Source organism: Doryrhamphus excisus, linkage group LG2 (assembly GCF_037039965.1).
Source record: "Doryrhamphus excisus strain RoL-2023G ecotype Guam linkage group LG2, RoL_Dexc_Guam_v1.1, whole genome shotgun sequence".
NCBI classification, from domain to species: Eukaryota; Metazoa; Chordata; class Actinopteri; order Syngnathiformes; family Syngnathidae; genus Doryrhamphus; species Doryrhamphus excisus.
Window position 1 is genome coordinate 10,231,889 of NC_136358.1, and position 22,187 is coordinate 10,254,075.

The 22,187-nt window shown below is 44.1% G+C and overlaps 1 protein-coding gene and 1 long non-coding RNA gene across 3 annotated transcripts in view; both read left to right on the forward strand.

Moving 5' to 3' along the window:
* Nucleotides 1-22,187, forward strand: part of rpl38 (ribosomal protein L38) — a 113,782-nt gene that overhangs the window by 8,336 nt on the left and 83,259 nt on the right. The gene's annotated exons all lie outside the window — the stretch shown is intronic.
* LOC131125772 (uncharacterized) lies at nt 9,475-13,666 on the forward strand. Of its 2 annotated transcripts, none has more exons than XR_009129062.2 (3): nt 9,475-9,577; nt 12,794-13,265; nt 13,348-13,666. It is a non-coding gene; the product is annotated as an uncharacterized LOC131125772 (long non-coding RNA). The 2 variants fall into 2 exon arrangements; XR_013627034.1 differs by lacking the exon at nt 9,475-9,577 and adding an exon at nt 12,554-12,569.

Here is a 22,187-nt window from a genome sequence, read left to right on the forward strand (position 1 = left end):
ACTCAATGAAGGCTTGTCAGTTTAACTGACTCATGGCTACTAGAAAAAACTCAGACTTACAAGTACTTAATGAATGCTCAAGTTTTACAGACTCAAGAGTGTATAAGAAAGACTCAAGTTTTCACTGACTTATGTATTCGACGAAGACTTGAGTTTCTCACTCAGGACTACCCAAAGAATACTCGAGTCTTAACTGACTCACTGGTGTCGACCAAGCCTACAGGTATTGAATGAAGATTGGAGTTACAACACAAAGTGTGTGTGTGTGTGGGGGGGGGGCACCCCACCCGGCGTTCATGTGTTCATGTGTGAGTTTCTGTGCATGCCTTTTGTGATGATCGGATGAATCACATGAAGATTCGCTTCAGTCAGAGACTCATAAGAAGTGGAGTCATTCAAAGATTGGAATTTCCTGAAAGCATCATTCTCACGGCTTGAGACAGAAGTAGAAGTCTTCTTTGGTGGTGCATCCAAGTGGACTATGACTGCCCCCTGCAGGTGTCCTTGATGATGGCTAAAAGTGTACATTTCATTCCTTAAATGATGGATAAAAGTCAGTGAAACATGCAAACAATGTGGACACATTGCAATGATTGGTTCTTTTGTTGTTCCCCTCAATGAATCAACGCTCCTGTCTTAATGAGAGGAGGCATCCAATCAGACATAATTAATCGTCCCGTGTGTTTATTTGCCAAAGCTTGATTGAATTTTCCAAAGGACCTGCAGCTGTGTGCAGGGTTCCAACGATTTAACTGCAACATTCACACGAACAACTCATCAGAATGACAGACGCTATCCGATGAAAAGTTGCATGCAAGGTCGCGACACCCATGGCGGAGGATTGTCTGAGTGGCAGTAACAATACTGCATTACAATCTGATTACACTAACCCCAACACTGCCAGTAGGGCCGTGTATGACTGAGCCCTGCGAAGTCTGCCAAGCAACAAGCAGCCACTGAGACCAGGACACAGAAAAGCGTTTGATTCCCCTGATCCAGTCTCGTCTGTGACATCTGGGGCCAGCGTTGGGTCACTTCAATACGTTAAGCAATCAATTGCAAGGAGGATTTATTTTCTCCACGTGAACTACGGTTGAGGGGGTCCTGTGGCAAAGGTCGCTGAGGGGGTCATATGGGAAACCTTGCTGGTTAAGGGGGTCCTGGTACTAAGGTTGCCAATTAAGGGGGTTGGGTCCTGTGACAAAGCCTGTCGGTTCTGGAGGTCCTGTGGCAGCAGTTGGCCATTCTGGGGGTTCTGTGGAGAAGGTTGCCAGTTCATGGTGTTCTATGGCAAAATTGGCCATTTAAGGCGGGGCCTGTGGCCGAGGTCACACATTCAAGGACTCCTGTAGCAAGAAGGAAAGAAAATTGTAATACAGTTGTCCCTTGTTTATATAATTGGTTTAACCGGTTATGTGACGTTATCACTTTTCCATGTTGTAAAAAAAAATCATGGAGTACAGGAAGTGAACAAATGTAAAGCTGTGGAAGGGTTGGATGGGGGGGGTCAATAAGCCTTGCTTATTCCTACTCCTGTTAGACATGTGGAACTGTATGCATGTTCAACTGAAATATAACATTACCATTACATGTACGATATTACCATAAGATATATGGGTGTCTGACCGTGTAATGCTTTATATGACGAAGGAGAATTTGAAAGTCAATTTAAATTTCACAGGTAACCAGTGCAGTGAGGCTAATACAGGTGAGATATGGTCTCTACAAAATATAACTGTATAAATATATATATACACTGTCTGTTTTTTGTTTTTTTGTTTGTTTCTTCCAGAAACACAGTCGGACTATTTTCCAGAAAAAGTGTCAGGATGAGGCAGAGGTGGAGTGTGAGGAGTGTCCGGGCCTTGTTGATAAGGCTGCCAGCAGACGGGAAAAAACTGTTCTTGCGGCGTGAGGTTTTAGTCCTGATGGACCGCAGTCTCCTGCCAGAGGGGAGCGTCTCGAGGAGTCTGTGTCCGGGGTGAGAGGGATTGGCCACAATCTTTTCTGCACGCCTCAGGGTCTTTTCTGCACGCCTCAGATTGCAGCCAATCACCTTCTCTGCAGACCGAATGACACGCTGCAGCCTGCCCTTGTCCTTAGCAGTGGCAGCAGCGTACCAGATGGTGATGGAGGAGGTGAGGATGGTCTCAATGATGGATGTGTAGAAGTGCACCATCATTGTCTTTGGAATGCTGAATTTCTTCAGCTGCCGTAGGAAGTACATCCTCTGCTGTGCTTTCTTGATGAGGGAGCTGATGTTCGGCTCCCACTTGAGGTCCTGAGAGATGATAGTTCCCAGGAAACAAAAAGACTCCACAGTGTTAATAGTAGAGTCACATAGTTTGATGGGGACAGGTGAGGCTGAGTTCTTCCTGTTGTCCACAACCATCTCCACTGTTTTTAGAGCGTTGAGCACCAGGTTGTTCTGGTTGGACCAAGTCGCCAGATGTTCAACCTCCCATCTTTAGGCGGACTCATTGCCATCAGAGATGAGTCCGATGAGGGTGGTGTCAGGAGTCCAAACATGCCTGGAGATCCTCCACAGCCTCCATGGTCCACTTCCTTGATGACCTCACTTCAGGTTGGCAGAACTTTAGTTTCTGCCTGTACGCAGGAATCAGGTGGACCATGACGTGGTCAGAGTGTCCCAGTGCAGCACGGGGGACGGCATGATAAGCATCCCTGACTGTAGTGTAAAAGTGATCCAGAATATTCTCCTCTCTGGTCAGGCATTTGATAAACTGTCTGTATTTAGGGAGTTCATGGGTGAGATTACCTTTGTTAAAGTCACCAAGGACAATAACTAAGGAGTCCGGGTTTGTTGCTCCACACGCAGTATCTGGTCAGCGAGCATGCGCTGCGTCCTGCACATTGGCTTGTGGCGGGATGTAGACGCCGACCAGAATGAATGAAGCGAACTCACCAAGTGAATAAAAAGGCTTACAGTTGATGGTGAAAGATTCCAGGTCAGGAGAACAGTGCTGCTGGATCACTATCACGTCGTTGCACCAACCACTGTTGATGTAGAAACAGATTCCTCCACCTTTAGTTTTGACGGAAAGTTCTGTGTCTCTGTCCGCGCGATTGCATTAAGATTTGTATTGCAGTATTTTGGGCTAAACACAAAATTGCCCATCATTCACAATCCTTATGTAACACACATATTTATTTCCCTGATCCGTACATTCTAATGAGAAAAATGAATTAGTGTGATAGCTAACAATGTAGGGAATTGGGACCAACCGTCCAAAAATGCTAATAGTGTTCCATTTACATAACTGACTTGTACAGTATATTAACCAAGCTACAGCTATCTTGTTACTGCAGCAGCTAACGTGAAAAATGATATCTATCTGGCGGACTGACACAACGTCCGATGCTGGAGGTCTGGAGCACACTGAACACACAGCCATCCCGATGACAGCGGATGTCTTTTGCTGTTTTTATGCTGCTATGTTTTATGCTTGTTGACGGAAGTAGCGTTAGCTCATGGGCTAAGTTAATGCACCGAGGAAAGAAATTTTGGTCATGTTTTAAATCATCAAACTACGGCAAGATACAGTATTACATGTTATCATGAATGTAATAGTTAATGCATGATCACGGCATGCACATCAAACCATAAGTCATTGTTAGAGGGTTTTTTAGAGGGCTTTGTGGTTGAAATACATGTATCCCAATGATGTGCATCGTTAGCTAGCTCATATTAACATTTTTTTCTCATGTTATAATGTACAGAGAAGGGAAAGAAATATGTGTTCATGTTTGTCATCAGGACTTTGGACACAATTATATATGTATATAATTGTGTTGTATACAATACAAAACAGATTATATTAATCCAACGTGGAGGTCACAAAAGCATTAACAAGTTTTTCAGCATCTGGTAGTAGCAGGTCAAGGTCAAATATACCCCGGTGCATAAACATAAACATAAACATAAACAGTTTTCAGCAATCCCAGTGCCAGTCTCTGAAAGAAAATGAAGAAAAGCAGGGATCCAAAGTTTAGATCCAAACCCAAATAGAGGCCAGCTGAAAAAAACTAATAAGGTGGAGGCAGGGTGACCAATGCAACACAGCCATTTGTAACTTACCAATTGCACTGTGTGTGTGAATGAAGCACGGCTGAGCAAGGGAGAGGCGGTCACTGTGTGTGACTGGTTAGTCACAGAGCGTGAAGAATGAATACATAATGAGCATTTTCTTTACACACAAATACGGACAATGAAGAAATGTACTCATTTGATACTTGAGTGACCTCTATGTATTTTGGACTAAGACATGTGGCTTGATCTATGATTTATTCCTCAACTCTTTTTTGTGTCTTAACCCAACTGGTTGAGACAGACGGCCGCCCCACAGAGTTCTGGGTTCTGTCAAAGGTTTCTTCCTAGAGGGAGTTTACCTTGCCTCTGTCACCAAGTGCTTGGTAATTTATGAATGTGACCTTCATGTGTAAAGTGCCGTGAGATAACTGCCATTGTGATTGTAATTCCTATTATTCTCAGTGAAACATGCAGAAATGACCAATATCCTGCCCTGCTCTTTGTCTTGCAGGGTCTTTTCACTTCATCTTGTCGCTGAATATCATGTCATGAGCCACAGCCATGTTGAGGATGGGGGCAAAATGAGTCCACCAGAGCATTCGGATTCTCCACCACCATATGAGGATCCAATCCCGGCCTTCATATATCAGCCTCAAGTGGTACAGGTTCCACCTCAAGAGTATCAGAGCCAGCCTCAGAGCCCCCAGGACAGCCAGACTAGGACCTCAGAGAGCTCTAGCAGAGTGTTTCCTGAAGACATGTTACTGCCTGATGAGCCCAAGTGTGACTCAAGGTGGCTGTGGAGCTGTGCTAAAACCACCTTTTCCAGCACTTTAGAAAGAAAGGGGAGGATGGCAAACCTTGGGTCCAATGCTATTTTCCTTGATCTATGCCTGTAAATATTCTCAATCACAATCATATTCTCTGCATTCAATCGATTGCAACTGGACTGTTGGGGTTGGCTTCAAAAAACATTTGGGTGGAATGGTGCAATAACCTTGACGCATTTGCGCAATGACATGTGACATCATCACCATGTCCAGGAGACGACGTAGCTGCCAAAGCTGCCTGTGACCTGCAGTGTTTCAACACCAACTCCAACATTTGCTAATCAAGTCTGAGAGTCTCAAAGAAAAAGGGACACTTACCAGAGCCAAAATCACCAAACCAGGCCCAAGTTTCTGACACTCTCTTCTTCCTGCATACCCATCAACCGCCATGGCTCCCATAATTAGTCTTGCATGTAAGTTTAGTATTGTGCCTTCAACTGACAGTATCAGCTGCCATCAAATCACAAGTCGTCTGTCATCCATCCCAATGCACGAGCAACCGTTGTTTGTCCTCCTCAGTGTTCCTGTTGCTGAGGCTAACCATAAGGATAGGCATATTCCGGGAGCCTAGCCTGCTCGCCGAGAACACACACTGGCTTGACACCCGCTTCATGCTCTTACGCCACCCACGTACCCTTCCAACTGAGAGGACACTACACCATGCCATAACAGCACTATACCAGCCATATGTGTTGGATCCCCAATCCCATCTGGAAGTAGAGACTGGACAGTCGAACTTTCTCAAGTAAAGAGGTTACTTCAATACATCTCTCAATAGTAAGTAGTGTTAGCATTTTAGCCTTAGGTTTTCTACAGCATGGGTAATGTCTAATGTGTTTTGCGGGACTACCAGTGTTTAAAAAACATGGGTAGAGCTACTGATTGTGGTGGGAAAAGGCTATAAGCAACCTCTTGTATGCACACTCTATAATGCTACACAGACAAGCCTTTTGCATGTCTTCCACGAAATAAAGACAGTTAAGACACTGATAAACTGTACCTTACCGCTTGCTCTTCTGACTCTTCCACACCACCAGGTAACGTTGGAAAGGTGTAGAGCTTCAGCAAGTTTGTGGGCTAGTCCAGCTGCAAAGTGGCTCATGTTCACTAAACAGTCCAGTATGAAATCCCCTTGACAGATTAAAATGCATTTCTTTGCTGGTAGCGAATCAGGAACACTTGTGGCTGATGGTGGCGTCTTTAGGAATTGGAAACAAATGTGCTTTCCCTTACCTAGCAATGTAAACAGAGAAGTTGAGCTTGGGGGAGGGCAGATAACTGGAAGAAAGAAGACGACAGAAGAAGGGAATGAACTGGTGTGACGAAAAAGGAAATAATTAGAGATACATAATTAGGGCTAACTGATATGCCGATATTGTCTAACTCTCAGTTTCTTATACTGATATGTGTATCATGACATATCTCTTGTGGTGGAAGGAACACATATGCGAAGGTAACGGATTAAAGCATCAGCAATTAGCTTGACAAACTTCATTTGAGAAATACTTGCCATTAGGCTTGGGCTGTGATATTTGTCGTAAGGCCATTTAATTTTCTTTTGACCATCAAAAAGTCCAGGGAAGGAAATAGAGTTTCATCATTTTCATGTAGGCCGAGCACTCTTGGTGTAGCAGCAGTGGTGGCCAAGGTGAGCCCATTAGTCACATACAGACAAACATGAATACAGTTGAAGATACGCCCCTTCTCATATGAAAAATCTGTATTTTCACGAACGTCCCCACCGGCCCAAACGAGTGCACACACAATGGCAGATTTTACCCTGCTTACTTGTAGGAATTGTTACATTGCTGCTGAGGAATCTAGGTATTCATGTGTGTGTCTGTATTCTACCTACGGCCCGCCTCCGAGCACACCCACTTTGCTGTGATTGGTCACACGTCCAAAGTGCTTCCTAACTACAAACAAACCCCACTTTCTTACATGAATGAATAAAATCTTTGGAGAGCTAACTGAAAAGTGTTCAGGAGCTACTGGCAGCTCATGATCTCCTGGCTGGAGACCCCTGGCTTACTGCGTATCAACTCAGATAGCACCACTGGTGCGGTCAAGCTCAGGAGAAGTGGGACGTGTGGCTCATTGTTCCACACACTTTGTCAGACGCAATGTCGGTGCGGTGGAGCTCAGAAGCTGGATGTGAGGACACCGTGTGGACGCACAACGTGTCCGAAATGATGATGATATTTCACGTTCATGTTCATAAAAACAGACCCGTGGGAAATGTTTTTGATTAATGAAAATATTTATCTCTTGCTGGGAATCACAAAATACAATAACTTCTGCCTGAGCTTGTTTTGTAAACAGAGCATCAGAGAGCTTACAGCCACGCCCATATAAGGAAGTCCACTCCTTTGTGACATCACAAAGGGGCAATTTTACCACGCCTTTTGAAACCCAGCGTTGAGCCATCCCAAACGTCTTTGAGGGCTCACTTACAAATGCACAAACCTCATCATCTGAAACTTTGACACCGGGGACTTTTTATGCTTTTTCCACTTTTGATCTATAAATGTAGTTAGAATGTTGTATTCTGGTGTTAAACCAAGTTTCAGATAATGAGTTTTGCGCATTCGGAAGTGAGCCATGAAAATAATTTTAGGATGTTGGGAGCTTTGTGACGCCATGCCCAGATGCACTATAGGCCTGCCTTTCCCCCAGATCTACTTCTCTGTTTACGGTGTTAGCAATGGCTCCCAGGAAATATGTCTTCAAGGCAAGCGTTAGGCAGAAGTGGTTGGAGTTGCTTGGTCGTGTCACGCAAACTGTAAGTAACAGCTGTGGGTGGAATGAAGTAAAATAGATTTCACTACTGTGTTTTTGTGCAATGACAATAAAGGGAGTCTATCTATCTATCTATAGGTGCAGATTCTGGAATATCTAGAAAGCTTCCATGTGTTACCATGTGTAGATGTTCTATAGGAGGCTACAGCTCAATACAAATCGCCCAAATGTACTACTGTAATACTACTGTGCATCTGTGCATTTGTGATGCTCAGCATTGTCACAGCTTTTCTTTCCCGAGGGCGTGGTGAGAAAAGGGAGTCTTCGCATTTGAAAGAGCTGCCGACACTTTTAGCCGAATTTGTTCCCCTTGGGTTTCAGTTAGATTATTTTACCTATAGCTGATTATTTCACAGTGATCAGATCAACTATTTGAACATGCTGTGGTGTCATGGCAAAATTCAACCCCTTAGCCAAAACCTCCTTCTCTGGTTGTGTGAGATTTCTGTCTGACAAGTTCTTTGCCAATGTACTGTGTCATTTCTCATTGGCGCAGTTCCCAGTTTTTTTCTGGTAGGTTGTGATTCAGAACTGCTGTGTCACAGCTGCAATTTATGAAATGTTCTTGTTTGCTTTTGATTTTGGTCTTGGGCTTTATTGGTGAAATGAATCACCTTTTCACAGACTTCCTCAGGCAAAATTGTTTGAAAGTTGAGGATTTTGTCTAATTTCACCTTGAAGCTTTTGTTGGTAAAATTGACTGGCTTTACACGCTCCTTTACACGCTCGTAAAGTTTTTTAGGATTCAAGGATTGCAAAGTCTCACAGCACCTGCAAAAGTCAGAAACGATTAGCTGTGCACTTTTGTACCCATTATACCCACAAGAGACCATCCCTGGCATTTATGGTCTAAAATACACAAAGAAGGGGCTCCCCTCAGACTCATAGTCAGCAGCATTAACTGTATATCTTACAATACTGTGAAATATCTGGCCAACATCTTAGCATATCAGGACAAAACACCATATCATGTCCAAAACTCAGTGGACGTTGTCAAGAAATTCCGACACTTTAAGGGGAATTCAGAATTTTGCTTATCACTGAAATAGAAGAGAAACTGATATCTATTCATCTGTCCTGTACAAACTGAACTTGAAACTGAAACCAGGAAAATGCAACAAAATAGAGAGCATACGAGCATATTCAAAAGTCAAATTGCATGTTGAGTACTATAAATGTCTACATTTTGGCAGGGCTGCACTCTATTAAAAACCAGACAGTTCCACCCCCCCTCTATGTATGTAAGTTAATGTCTCATCAAAGTTTTGTGTGTCATTGGCCAGAATACTACATATCACTTGTATTTCTGTATGTTTTGACAGAGTGATTATAATCATAACATATATATAATAATAGTGTGTATGACGTCTATGATGTCTATCATTTTGAGTTTTTATATTTTATCTTATATTCGTTTACATTTTATTTATTTATTTACTTTAATTAGTATTACTATTATTCATTTACTTTAAACAGTGCTACACATGGAGCAGTGGAGATGCCAATTTCCCTGAGGGACTCCCAAAGGGATTAATAAAGTATTGTCTGTTCATTTCCTATTTAGGAAAGTTACATTAAACACAAACAATAAAATCCTTCATGGTCAACATAGTACCTTATTTAAGAGAAAGGTCCAGTCTTAGAAAACTAAAAAAAAAAAAAAAACCTGTGGTTTTCTGCTTATGTGTCCTACACACCATTGAGTGTGTCCCATTAAAGGTGCCATTGTGTCTTTAAGGAAACAAAAGTAAGGCGTATCATCTTGCCAGGTGACTATGGTCAAACCTGTAAGACCTGACGGACTCGCTCGTTCCAGCAGCAGTCTGAGCTGGTGGAGACCAAGCATCAAGTCAAACCAAAAGATTTGAACGGACGGAGTGGCCTCTGAAAGCGAAGGGTAAGCTCATTATTCCTTTTTGACCTCTTGTCCTAACGAGCCTTCCCTGCCGTCACTGCCGGCCCAAGATGGTGATGGAATTTCATGACTTGTGATTGAAACCACGTAGGGTTTTGAAAACAGGTGCAGTTAAAATGCTGCTGTACCCTGTGGGATGCCAGCAATCTCATTTCATGTGGAATAATATGGAAGATGGGACGATTATTATTATTTCCCTGTCCGGGTTATCATTTAATATCCCGTCATGGCTGCCGCGGGTGGTTGGAAAACGTTCATCAAGGTGGAAGAATGGCATCACATCAAGACAACTTCACTCAGTGACGTCTTTGTGCTTCGTTCTAAAATGGGAATGCATCACACTCCAGCTGAAAAGCTTCACAGGAAAACGCCATTTTCTTTTTTTTTGGTTTGAATTCCCGTCTTGCCATCCGTGTGGGACGTGTTCTAGGAGCAGGAAGTGTCTGAGCAGAAAACGGTGACACTACCAAACAGATACGATTGAGTGAACACAGCACTTTTCAAAACAAAACAACAGGCGGACATATTGGATTCTGGAAAACATACGTCTCACATACCGACAGTCATGGAAAAAATTGACAAGACCAGCTTGCAGGTTATTGATCCATTGATCCATTGATCCACTGACTGGTACAACTAAAGGTGCATTTGTTTGATCAGATATAACCATGACAACCATAATAGCTCCTAAGTGTTGACATTCGGACAACTTCAATGGTTTTCTTGATAACAACCAAAATCACTCCAGTTCTTACATGAATGGCTGTAGCGTTGTACTGCAAAACACGTGGAACTCTTTTGAGCTATGTTTGTTGTCATCATTATATTTGCCCAAACAAAGGGACTTTTGGTTGTACCAGGCATTAAAAGGAACAAAAACTGAAGTAAAAAGCTTTGTTTCATCATGTTTTCCATGACTGCATGTGTCTCCCCCTGGATTAAAAGCAGTTTCAATCTTGTTATTTCCCATCCAACCGGTCATCCACCCCTCAGCCATTTTTCTGAGATTGTTTTGTTTTTAGTATGGATGCTCCCCATCGGCCGATTCGGATCACATGGATTAATTATACATTTGTCAATTTATTTACAATGAGTGCTATTGGTCAGGGGTGCTGTATAAACGGGAAAAGTCAGGACAATTCCAAAGTCGTTTATCTAAATACGTCCTCCATGGAGGTTTTGTTTTCCCCGGTGTTAATCTGTTTGTTTTGTGGTGTTCAAAAAATGTGTAATTTTCTAATCACTAATAATTTTCAGGAATTGTAGAAAATGGGATATGGCAGAACTGATGTCATTTTGGGGGTTGTCCATATTGCCGTCTGGATCCAGGATAGTTAGTTTAAAATGATCTAGATGGGGACTTGTTATTTCATTTCATTATTGTTGAGAATATATTTAAAAAAGTCATATTTAAGCTTTAAAAAAACACTTGAATTTGAGATAAAGGGCGGGTCGTTGTTTCCTTTTAAACAATGAAGAAGACAAACAAGCATCACGACTTCCAAACGTATGACGTATTTTCAATCATTACTTGATTACCAAACGATTTGCTTGATGGTGTAGCTTCACCTGGCCTGCCAGAGACTGGAGCAGTGCAGGTATTGTTTTTATTGTCATATACAGTGCTACCTTGGCATAAGAGTGGCCCAACTAACCAGTGTTTTTCGCATTTTTACATCTCTCTGATGATTTTTGCATTGAACTGCCAGGTAAATTGGAGTTCCTGCTGCTATTGACGGGCTGTCAATGTGATGACTGTGGCTGAAGTCCAGTGTTTTGCTAGCGTTAGCCATTTAGTATTTAGCAACTATCACAATGATGCACATTAGCACTCAAAGTCATCAAATCTTACCTTTATGCATTCCCACATAGTATCAGCATTTGGGAGCAAGTACGAGGTGAAAGAAAAAGGGGGAAAATACATCCAAATACATCCATACATCTCTCTGGGCATCAGTGGATGGTCGATAGGTGGTGCGTTCAATATCAAAAAAGCAGGACAAATCGCAGCTGGAATTAAACATTCAAAAACCATCTAATTAATAATATAACTAATATTTACTGTGATTTTGAGTTTACTATTTCTAATGGCCTGTAGTTCCAAAATTGATATCCTTTTACATAAAATTTTATGTCGTTATGTCGATCCATATTGAATCATTTACCAAAAAGAGATTTCAGTACCTTTCATTCATTCATTCATTTTCTACTGTTTTTTCCTCACGAGGGTCGCGGGGGGTGCTGGAGCCTATCCCAGCTGTCTTCGGGCGAGAGGTGGGGTACACCCTGGATTGGTCGCCAGCCAATCACAGGGCACATATAGACAAACAACCATTCACACTCACATTCATACCAATTTGGAGTCGCCAATTAACCTAGCATGTTTTTGGAATGTTGGAGGAAACAGGAGTACCTGGAGAAAACCCACGCATGCACGGGGAGAACATGCAAACTCCCTGGAACCCTGGTCTCCTAGCTGTGAGGTGTGTGCGCTAACCACACGACCACCGTGCAATTTCGGTACCTATTATAGATAAAAACATATTTCTATTGGTGATTAAATGTGATTAATTCTGAGTTAACGACAGACAAAAAATGTGATTAATCATGATCAAATGTTTTAATCAATTGACAGCCCTAATGTATGTACATACATATATAATACATAGATATAGATGGAAAATTTGAATTAAAAAAAATAATTACAATAAAAAGACCCCAAGCTGCAGGCCGCTGGGGAGCATGAAAACATGAGGCCACCCCTCTCCCCCCACCACAAGGGCCAGACAACCCCAGCAGGGCAGAGAAAGAAGGAGCAAATGAGCAGGCGAACGGACAGGCAGCAAGGCCACCCACCATATCACGCCGGCTAGCACTCCCCGGGCAGCAAATCCCCGGAGAGAGAGTACAGCACCCACCCACCCGGCGAAAGGTGTCACAGAACAGGCAGGGGGCACCCCGATCCAGCACTCATGTATTTATTTATTTTATTTGAACATTTTTCCATTTTTTTACATCATAATTCTCTCTTTGTATTATCATAATAAAATAATGTTTGCTTCCAAAAAAAAAGTTGCTGGAAAAGATGGACACTGGATTTTTTACCGCAATATGTTTATAATCCCTGTTCTAATTCCTGTTATTCCTCATGAAAGATGCAGAATTGTTCCATTTCCTGCCCTGCTCTTTGTCTTTCAGTAACTTTCTGTTGGTCTTGCCTCTGAATACCACGTCATGAGCCACACTAATGCTGAGGGTGGAGCTAAAATGAATCCCCCAGAGTATCCTGATCTCCCTCCACCATATCAGGGTCCTCCCCAAGCATACATGTATCAGCCCCAAGTGGCACCGGTTCCACCCCAAGTGTATCAGAGCACACCCCAAGCGTACCAAAGCCAACCCCAAGTGTATCAGAGCGCACCCCAAGCGTACCAAAGCCAACCCCAAATGTATCAGAGCGCACCCCAAGCCTACCAGAGTCAGCCCCAAGCGCACCAGAGCCAGACTCAGAGGAACCAGCACAGCAAGACTAGGACCTCTGACAGCCAAAGCAAGTGCCCCAAATGTTGCCTGAAGACTCGTGACTGCCTGATGAGCGCTGAGTGTGGCAGAGCACTCCAAATCTCTAGCGTGGTCGCCAGCTGTGCTTTGTGCCTGCGTTTTTTTGTCTGTACGTCTTACAACACATCGTTAACTATACACTTGTGAGAATGTTGTTGTTGTTTTTCATCATTTCCTATTTTCCACAACAGAATCTCCAATCAGAAACAGATTACCAAGCCGTGGGGACGACCAGGATCGTCCAACATCCTGTCAGGAAGGCATCTTGTGCTTTTCTTCTCATCTGGAAAAAATGAGGGTGAAAAAACATTGAACACTGTTATCTCTGAATACATGCTAGTTCGCACTTTAAGGAAGGAATTATGTGTGTGTTGTGTGTTTAAAGCAACAGTTCTTCATAATTCTGAATTGTTTTACTGTCTTTAAGATTATGAGTTGTGTATTACACTAAAGAATGAAAAATAAGACAGCTCTACTGACTTATTGCCAATGCCACACAAATAAAAAGAATACAGGAAGCCCTTTGGTCAAATTGTGTATCAGTTAGAATTGAAAATGACACCTTTTATACGCTTTAAATGTCAGAGGCTACCAATAAAAATGAGCGCCGCCCGTCTGCGGTCTTCATTAACAGCGACACCCTGCACACACAAATGAGCAAAAACGATAGGAAAACAAAGTGAATAAGTTTAGAACTCATCACTTGGCCCTTTAAGATTCGTAAAACACAGAATTGAGTTATTTCATAGTTCAATTTGACTTCCTTTACATCAGTGCTGCTTTCATTTAACGCAAACTCCACAGCTATAAAGGGGATGATGTCATCACTAACCGCTTCAGATCATACCATGTACTGTGATTTAATCTTGGGTAAGGTGGGGGAAATAACGCTATGTATGAGTGTATTATAATACTGTATTTGTAGCATTATTGCTATCCTTGCAATTGAAACTCAGTTTGTGGAGAGTCATAATGTTAGTTGTGGTTAATAGACCAAACTATGGCTATAGTGGGCATTGTGGGTAGGCTGAGTCTATAACAGGGGAGCTGGGGTTAGATAAAGGCCTTTTTGGTGGATGCCGGGTGACTTTGTGCAGCCGCATGTTTGAGTCTTCCCTGCCAATAAACTTGACAAGCCTGGGAAATCTGTAAGTTTGCCTCCGTAATTTTTCCGGCCCTTGGACACCTCAATAGGATACATGGGGCCAGGGGTGGTTCCAGGCCTGTAGGAGGCAGTGAAGAATATATCAACTCGACAAAAGAAACCTCAAGGGCTCTATTTTCGTAGACCAGCACCTGCCCTCCACCGCATCTACGCCGTGCCAATGGGGTGTGGCCAGCACACTTTTGTGAGCGCCACAGTCTGGTGAACCCACCATGCCTCCCACCGCCGCAAGTGGCAAAGAGGCAAGAGAGAAGGCCTGAGAAGGTTTAACATAGCCGAGGGTAAAAATGAATGCCTCACTCATTGCCCTTAAATGCGCAGGGCCCACTGGACTGCCATCAGAGGCCACCATGCGTCATTCACCACATACGCCACCTGGTGGGACATGTCATCTGTTCCTGACAGTTAAATTAAACACAGCAGCAGGCTAATCCAGGTGTCATGCTTATGATCCACCAGTATTCCTGCTTTACATCACCAAATAGGAGAATCTTTGATAGTATATTGGCGGTATCTCGTCCTCATCCTCCTGGAGGAAAAATTAACAGTAAAAAAATATACAGCCAGATTTTAACAAACAACTCCATATTAATCTTTTTTCAATTATTAGTTGTCTGATAGGTCACTTGCTTCCATTTGCATACTAACAGTGATTGGATGTTTACTGAGGGAAGGGGGAGGAAACATGGAGCACAATGAGTGGAGCCGTGTCGAGCTTTTTCTGTCGGAGTTTTCACTTGTAATATTATATATATTTTATTATTTATTATATGACTGCATGGCAGCGAGTGGTCAGCGGGCGGGCCTCACAGCTAGGAGACCCGAGTTCAATTCCACTCTCTGCCATCTCTTTGTGGAAGTTGCATGTTCTCCCCATGCATGTGTGGGTTTTCTCTGGGTACTCCGGTTTCCTCCCCCATTCCAAAAACATGCTAGGTTAATTGGCCACTCCAAATTATTCATAGGTATGAATGTGAGTGGGTATGGTTGTTTGTTTATATGTGCCCTGTGATTGGCTGGCCACCAGTCCAGGGTGTACCCCGCCTCTGGGGATAGGCTGATGCCTCAGCTGGGAAAGGCTCCAGCACCCCTGTATCTCTCATGAGGATAAGTGATAGAAAATGAATTAATATACACTACCGCTCAAAAGTTTGGGATCACTGCAAATGCCTTTGTTTTCCAAATAAAAACACATTTTCATGCATTTCACAAACAATGAAAATGAAGCAGATGATTTTCAAAGAACGATCAACATTTTTGCATAGAGGCCTACTATCAACAACTGTCAATCCTCTGTATCAATCTCCTGGTATGCTAATCCAAGTTCATCATTTTCTAAGTGTCACGGTACGGCATGTCTGTGTTGCGGTGCGACCCCAGGATGCAGAGCGCAGGACCAATAGCAGGTAAATAATATTTATTTTAGCTATAATTGTAGCAGCAGGCAAAAGGCAACTCAGGTAGCAGAATGACAAATGATAATAATCCCACAAAGGGAGACGCACACACCTGAACTAAATAGTCACTCAAATTAGGGACAGGTGTGGGTAACTAAGACAACGGAGGCAGACAAGGAAAAACAGGAAGTCAAACAAAATAAGAGCATGCCAAAAGGAAACCAAAGCCCAGACCATAAACTCAAGCCCAAACTGTCACTTAGGAACCCACACAGGGCGTGACAGTACACCCCCCTCAAGGACGGATCCCAGACGTCCAAAACAGTTAGAAGTCAAAGAGGGATGGGTGGTGGGGGGACCGGAGGTGGGTCGCCGACGGGACCCTTCAGGGGGTCGGCCGGGGCGGCAGGCCCGGCCAACAGCGAAGAAGCAGGCGTCCGGCCCTGACGCGGAGACGGCAAAGAAGCAGGCGTCCGGCCCTGACGCGGAGACGGCGAAGAAGCAGGCGTCCGGCCCTGACGCGGAGACGGCGAAGAAGCAGGCGTCCGGCCCTGACGCGGAGACGGCGAAGAAGCAGGCGTCCGGCCCTGACGCGGAGACGGCGAAGAAGCAGGCGTCCGGCCCTGACGCGTAGACGGCGAAGAAGCAGGCGTCCAGCCCTGACGCGGAGACGGCGAAGAAGCAGGCATCCGGCCCTGACGCGGAGACGGCGAAGAAGCAGGCATCGTCCATGCCAGAGCCTCTCCATCTGCTCCAGCAGGCCCTGCTCCTCGTCTTGCAGGTGGAGTGGGCTGTGCCTCCTCACTCCCCCAGCAGGTGGCGCCATCCACCCTTTCCATTGGCGGGCTGGGCTTCCAGCAAAGCCCAGCAGGTGGTACTAGCCCCCCCCCCTCGAAGGCGGATCCCAGACGCCGTCATCAGAGGGAGCCAAAACCAGGGAAGGGAGGAGGGAGGCTTGGAGGAGGGTCACTGGCTCCTCCAGGTCAGCAGTCCCGGCCGCAGCCACTTGTTTGGGCTTGAAGCTGCGAGGCTTGGGCACGGGAGGAATCAGGGACACCGCGCAGCTTGGCATGGGAGCCGGGTCTTGGAACCCTTGGGGCTGCGCGGCTTGGGCACAGGCGGAATCTGGGATGCACCTGGGGCTACGTGGCTTAGGGACTGGAGGAATCTGTGGAGTCACGCAGCTTGGCACGAGAGCCGGGGTTTGAGGAACCTTGAAGCTGCGTGGCTTGGGGACTGGAGGAATCTGTGAGGCCACGCAGCTTGGCACGGGAGCCGGGTCTTGAGAACACCTGGGGCTGCGTGGCTTGGGCACTGGAGAAATCTTTGACGCCACGCAGCTTGGCACGGGAGCCGGGTCTTGAGAACACCTGGGGCTGCGTGGCTTGGGCACTGGAGAAATCTGAGAGGCCACGCAGCTTGGCATGGGAGCCGGGTCTTGGGAACCCCAGGGGCTGCGTGGCTTGGGAACTGGAGGTATCTGTGACGCCACGCAGCTTGGCACGGGAGCCGGGTCTTGGGAACCCCAGAGGCTGCGTGGCTTGGGCACTGGAGGAATTTGGGATGCCTCGCCACTTGGCACGGAAACCGTCGGGGAATGCACGACAGGCTGCGACTCGGCAACAGCGAGAGGGTAGAGCTGTGCCATGGCGTGACATGGCGAGGCGGAAGAGGGCGGCCACACCTCTTGGCGACGTGCCGTATGTCGGCGACGCCGCCGCGTCGGAGGGTGTGCAGCGGGTACCGAGAACACCGACGCCATGGGCACTAGGGTGCCGTCCGGCCCCCACACCATGGTCTCCAGTTCCTGCGGCGTGTACCTTGCACATTCCTGCTCCATCGCCTTGAAGAACTGCCGGGTCCATTCGTTGAGCTCCGCGAGATCGTCGTTGGGTTTGTCGAAGCCGGCAGTGCATGAGGGCGGGTGCACCTCGACTTGGCGTGGAGGGGAAGACGAGCTAGGCGTCGCTCTGTGGCGCCGCGGCTTGCGTCGGCGTCGCGGAGGGTTTGGAGTGTCGTCGGTGGGTCCGGGATACAGCCAAGCCGTAGCAACGAACGTGTCGTCCGGACCGCGCACCAAGTCCTCCATCTCCCATAGCGGTATTGCCATTTCCTCGTCCTCCATGGCCTTCAAACGCTGCCAGGTCCAAAAATCGCTCTCCGCGAGGTCGTCGTCACTTGGTGGGATTATTCTGTCACGGTACGGCATGTCTGTGTTGCGGTGCGACCCCAGGATGCAGAGAGCAGGACCAATAGCAGGTAAATAATATTTATTTTAGCTATAATTGTAGCAGCAGGCAAAAGGCAACTCAGGTAGCAGAATGACAAATGATAATAATCCCACAAAGGGAGACGCACACACCTGAACTAAATAGTCACTCAAATTAGGGACAGGTGTGGGTAACTAAGACAACGGAGGCAGACAAGGAAAAACAGGAAGTCAAACAAAATAAGAGCGTGCCAAAAGGAAATCAAAGCCCAGACCGTAAACTCAAACCCAAACTGTCACTTAGGAACCCACACAGGGCGTGACACTAAGGCTAATAGATTATTAGAAAAACCATCTAAAAATCTAAACTAAAACTAAAATTTCTTACCATGCTGTGGTAACTACTCCCTTCAGAGAGCAGCACAAACTGGGTCTAACAAGGACAGAAAAACTGTGCACAGAACAACTGTGCAAGAAGACAAATATGTGAGAGTGTGTAGTTTAAGATGAAGACACCTCACAGGTCGTCACCTGGCAGCTGCACTAAATAGTACCCATCAAACACCAGTGTCAGTATCAACAGTGAAGCGGCGACTTAAGGATGCTGGACTTCATGGCAGGATTGCCAAGAAAAAGCCATATCTCAGACTGGCCAAAACAATTCCAAGTGATCACAAACTTTTGTGCGGTAGTGTATATATATATATATATATATATAATATAAGCTACAATATCATTTAATCACCTTTGAAAGAATTGCTCATGCCTGTCAGTGGCCTAAAGTAGGGTGGGTTCTGCATTTGGCTCCACTGTTGACTGGTCCCGTTTATGTGCCAATGGACACTGGTGACAAAAGCTCCATGAAAAAGGAAAGTGTACAGCATTGCAATATTATGAAATCAGTGCAGAGACCTATCAGGTGAGAATTTGTTCCAGTGTGCCAGAAGATGGTGAAGATGAAGGATCTATCTGATAAGTGGATGTGATTCAAGTTATAAGAGAAAACAGGAGATACCATTTTAATGGAAGAATTTCTCATGGTCCTGAATGCAGCACCTTGTACTCACCTTAAAAATACAAAATCCAACATCCAAGGCGGCAGCAGGTTTGGCTGAATCTTTCCTGGCTGATTCATTAGCCAAACCAGCCCGAGCAAGCGGACGGAAAAAAAACATCATCAGTTACTGATGTACGATTGTGCCCGCTGTCTTGTGAAATGCACCGTGTACAGTACGACTAATGACGAAATGTACTAATTTCATACTTGTATCCATCAAAACTGCATTATTTGTAATGGATAATTGTCTATAACGAGTGTCCAACTCATCCCTAATCCTTTTCCCACATGGCCCTCTAGAAAGGAGTAGTACAAGTCACAAGTACATTTTAGTAGTTTGTGATTATGCCACAAGATACCCAGAAGCATTCCCCATGAAGAAGATCAAGGCACGCCAGATTTAAAATAGCTAAATCCAACTATTCCCCCGAGTCGTAATTCCCACAGAGATAATTACCGACCGGGGCACCAATTTTACCTCAAGCCTGCTTAAAAGAAATGTACAGCACGCTGGGGATTTGACACCTTGAAATAAGTCTAAATCCATCTTAAATCCGTAAAAGGCCTTGCCAAATATAAGATAAACAGACTAGATATTGGGAAGAAATAATTCCAACTAGTGAAATGATCTGTCTACGCAGCTACTGTAGTTAATTTTACTTCCCACTAAAGACATTTTAGAGATGAGCCACACACTCATTATTAACCAGTATCTGTTACAGATAATGCATTTTTGCCAGATACAAGTATAAAACAAGTACATTTTGTCATTATGCGTAATCGTGTTTTGTGTTTCATCAGTCGCTGATGGTGTTCTTTTTTTGTCTGCTTGTTTGGGGTGGTGGCCGGTGATATAAAGTCAGTTGGAAAACTGTGCGGAGTACTGAACATGGTGCTTTGAGAAAAATACAGTCAGCAAGGCTGACATATTATTGTTATGTTTATTGTTATGTTTGCATGAATCTCACCTCACACAGCTCAGATATATGAAATAATGATAATAGATATAAATAATGAAAGAATTAAGTCTCAAGCATCACTTACAGACATACACATATAGCTGAATAATAAACAATACATATAGTAATTTGTCATAAATCCAAATCAATTTCAGACTTAAAATAATGTACAGCCTTAAGCCTGGGTTTAAGCTCCACACAGTCCCACTTAATAAGCTGGTAAAAAGTCTTTGACTTGGTTAGTACTTTTCCACCTCCAAGGCACTCACAGCGCTTTGACACCGTTAGCACATTTAGCTAGTGATAACGCAGCATCAGGACCAACTGGGGCTTCACTATCTTGCCCAAAGTACATCCACACGATCACAGTAGGTTCAAACCCCCAACTTGGTTTGGGAGGCCACCACTCTACCACCTGAACCATGCCGCCCCATCATAAATATGTATTTTCTTCAAGCATAATACCAAGTTGCTCTAGAAAACCTGTCATTTTTGTCATTGGTGGATATTCTATTACTATCCTTAAACAAGATATTATTTGTTGGGAAAACCAAAAAAGAACTTATTTGGTTATTTGCTCAATTTTAGCATTTCTGAACTAAACTAGACAAAAAGTAATCTCTCATTCTAAAAGGGAGGTCATTAATAGGCCTTAAAACCAGGCGGATGATCTAAACATGTCAAGAGATATCAATTTAAATCTTGGCAAATCATTTGCAGTGTATCAGATATGATATAGTATATATTATGATTTACAGATGGCCTTGTGGAACACTTTAACAAGACTCCAAAGTCCATGTTGACAACAATTGTGGGTAACTCTGGGTCAGACTGGGATCAGTGGCTTCCATTCTTGTTGTTTGCATGCAGAGTAGTACCACAGTCGTCAACATGCACCCTCAAGGACCCTGCAGAAGAGTTGGTCCACAGTTCCCAGTCAGCAAGAAAACCCCATTGTTCCTACTAAATTGAAGATTGAACTATCCTCTCCAGAATCCATGCAGAGACCCTACCAGGAAGGCTGCGGAATGTGACCGGACCATAGTTGGAACACACCCTCGTCGCCCCTCTAAAAATGGAGGACCACCACTCTGGTCTGCCAATCCATAGGCACCGCCCCAATTTCCAGATGATGCTACAGAGTCGTACCAACGAAGACATTATTCAAGGCCATCAGGAACTTTCACCCACCCCTGTGGCCCTGCAACTTTTCGATCACCTTTGCATCTTCAGCCCTAGAGATAGGAGGGCCCATTATGTAGTAACCAGACACTGCTTCCTCATCAGAAGATTCCTCATCAGATGTTTCCGTGGGGTCTTCAAGGTATTCCTTCCACCAGTCCACTACATCTAAAGTTGAGGTATATATTATAATAATATAATATATAATAATAATGTATATATATATATATTTTTTTAATTAAGTCTTGAAATAATCTGAAAGTCTAAAATTGCATTTCCTTAATGTTTTTTTAGGAAACAAAATAAACAAAAGAAAATTAAAAGAATCCTGTTATATTCTGCCAACAATATCGTCCTAATATATCGTAATACATAGTCACTACTTTATTTCCTTCATGATGTTTCCCAAGCAGCAGGCACACTCTTCTCTTGTGATGGTGGTGCATAAAAGAAAAGGAAAGCGGAACATAACGTGTCATTCCTTGGCAAGTGTCTTGGCCAGACCTGTAACATTTAAAGTGCGTTTAAAGTACACTTTTTTTCCTGGCTTGGTAAAAAGAGCAGTTTCAGCTGGTGCAAATCAAATCAACTTTATTTGTATAGCACTTTTCCTGCAAAGACATGCAACACAAAGTGCTTTACAGAATTAAAAACAATTACCACAATTAAAAGGAAAAACAAATGAAGAGCTTGCAACCAAAAGGCGCTAAATCCATTTTGACTGATTTCAAATGAAAGAGCTATCAATATAGGTCATAAAAATGCATGCTATAAAAATCCTGCACACACCATATATTTTATATATATATATTTTTTATTTTTTTCGGATTTAGCGCCTTTTGGCTGAAATGATGGATTTAGCGCCTTTTGGCTGAAATAAATTTGAAGTCACCTTTAACTTCTACAATGGCATTGTTGTAAAATAATGTAAGGTGCTTTAATGTGCTATGCTAATAAAATAATTACAACACAGAAGCCATGTTACACTTCCATGTTACAGAATACTGTAAAAACACAATTTGTGTTCTCCTGATTTGCATAACATACTGTAACTATCATACG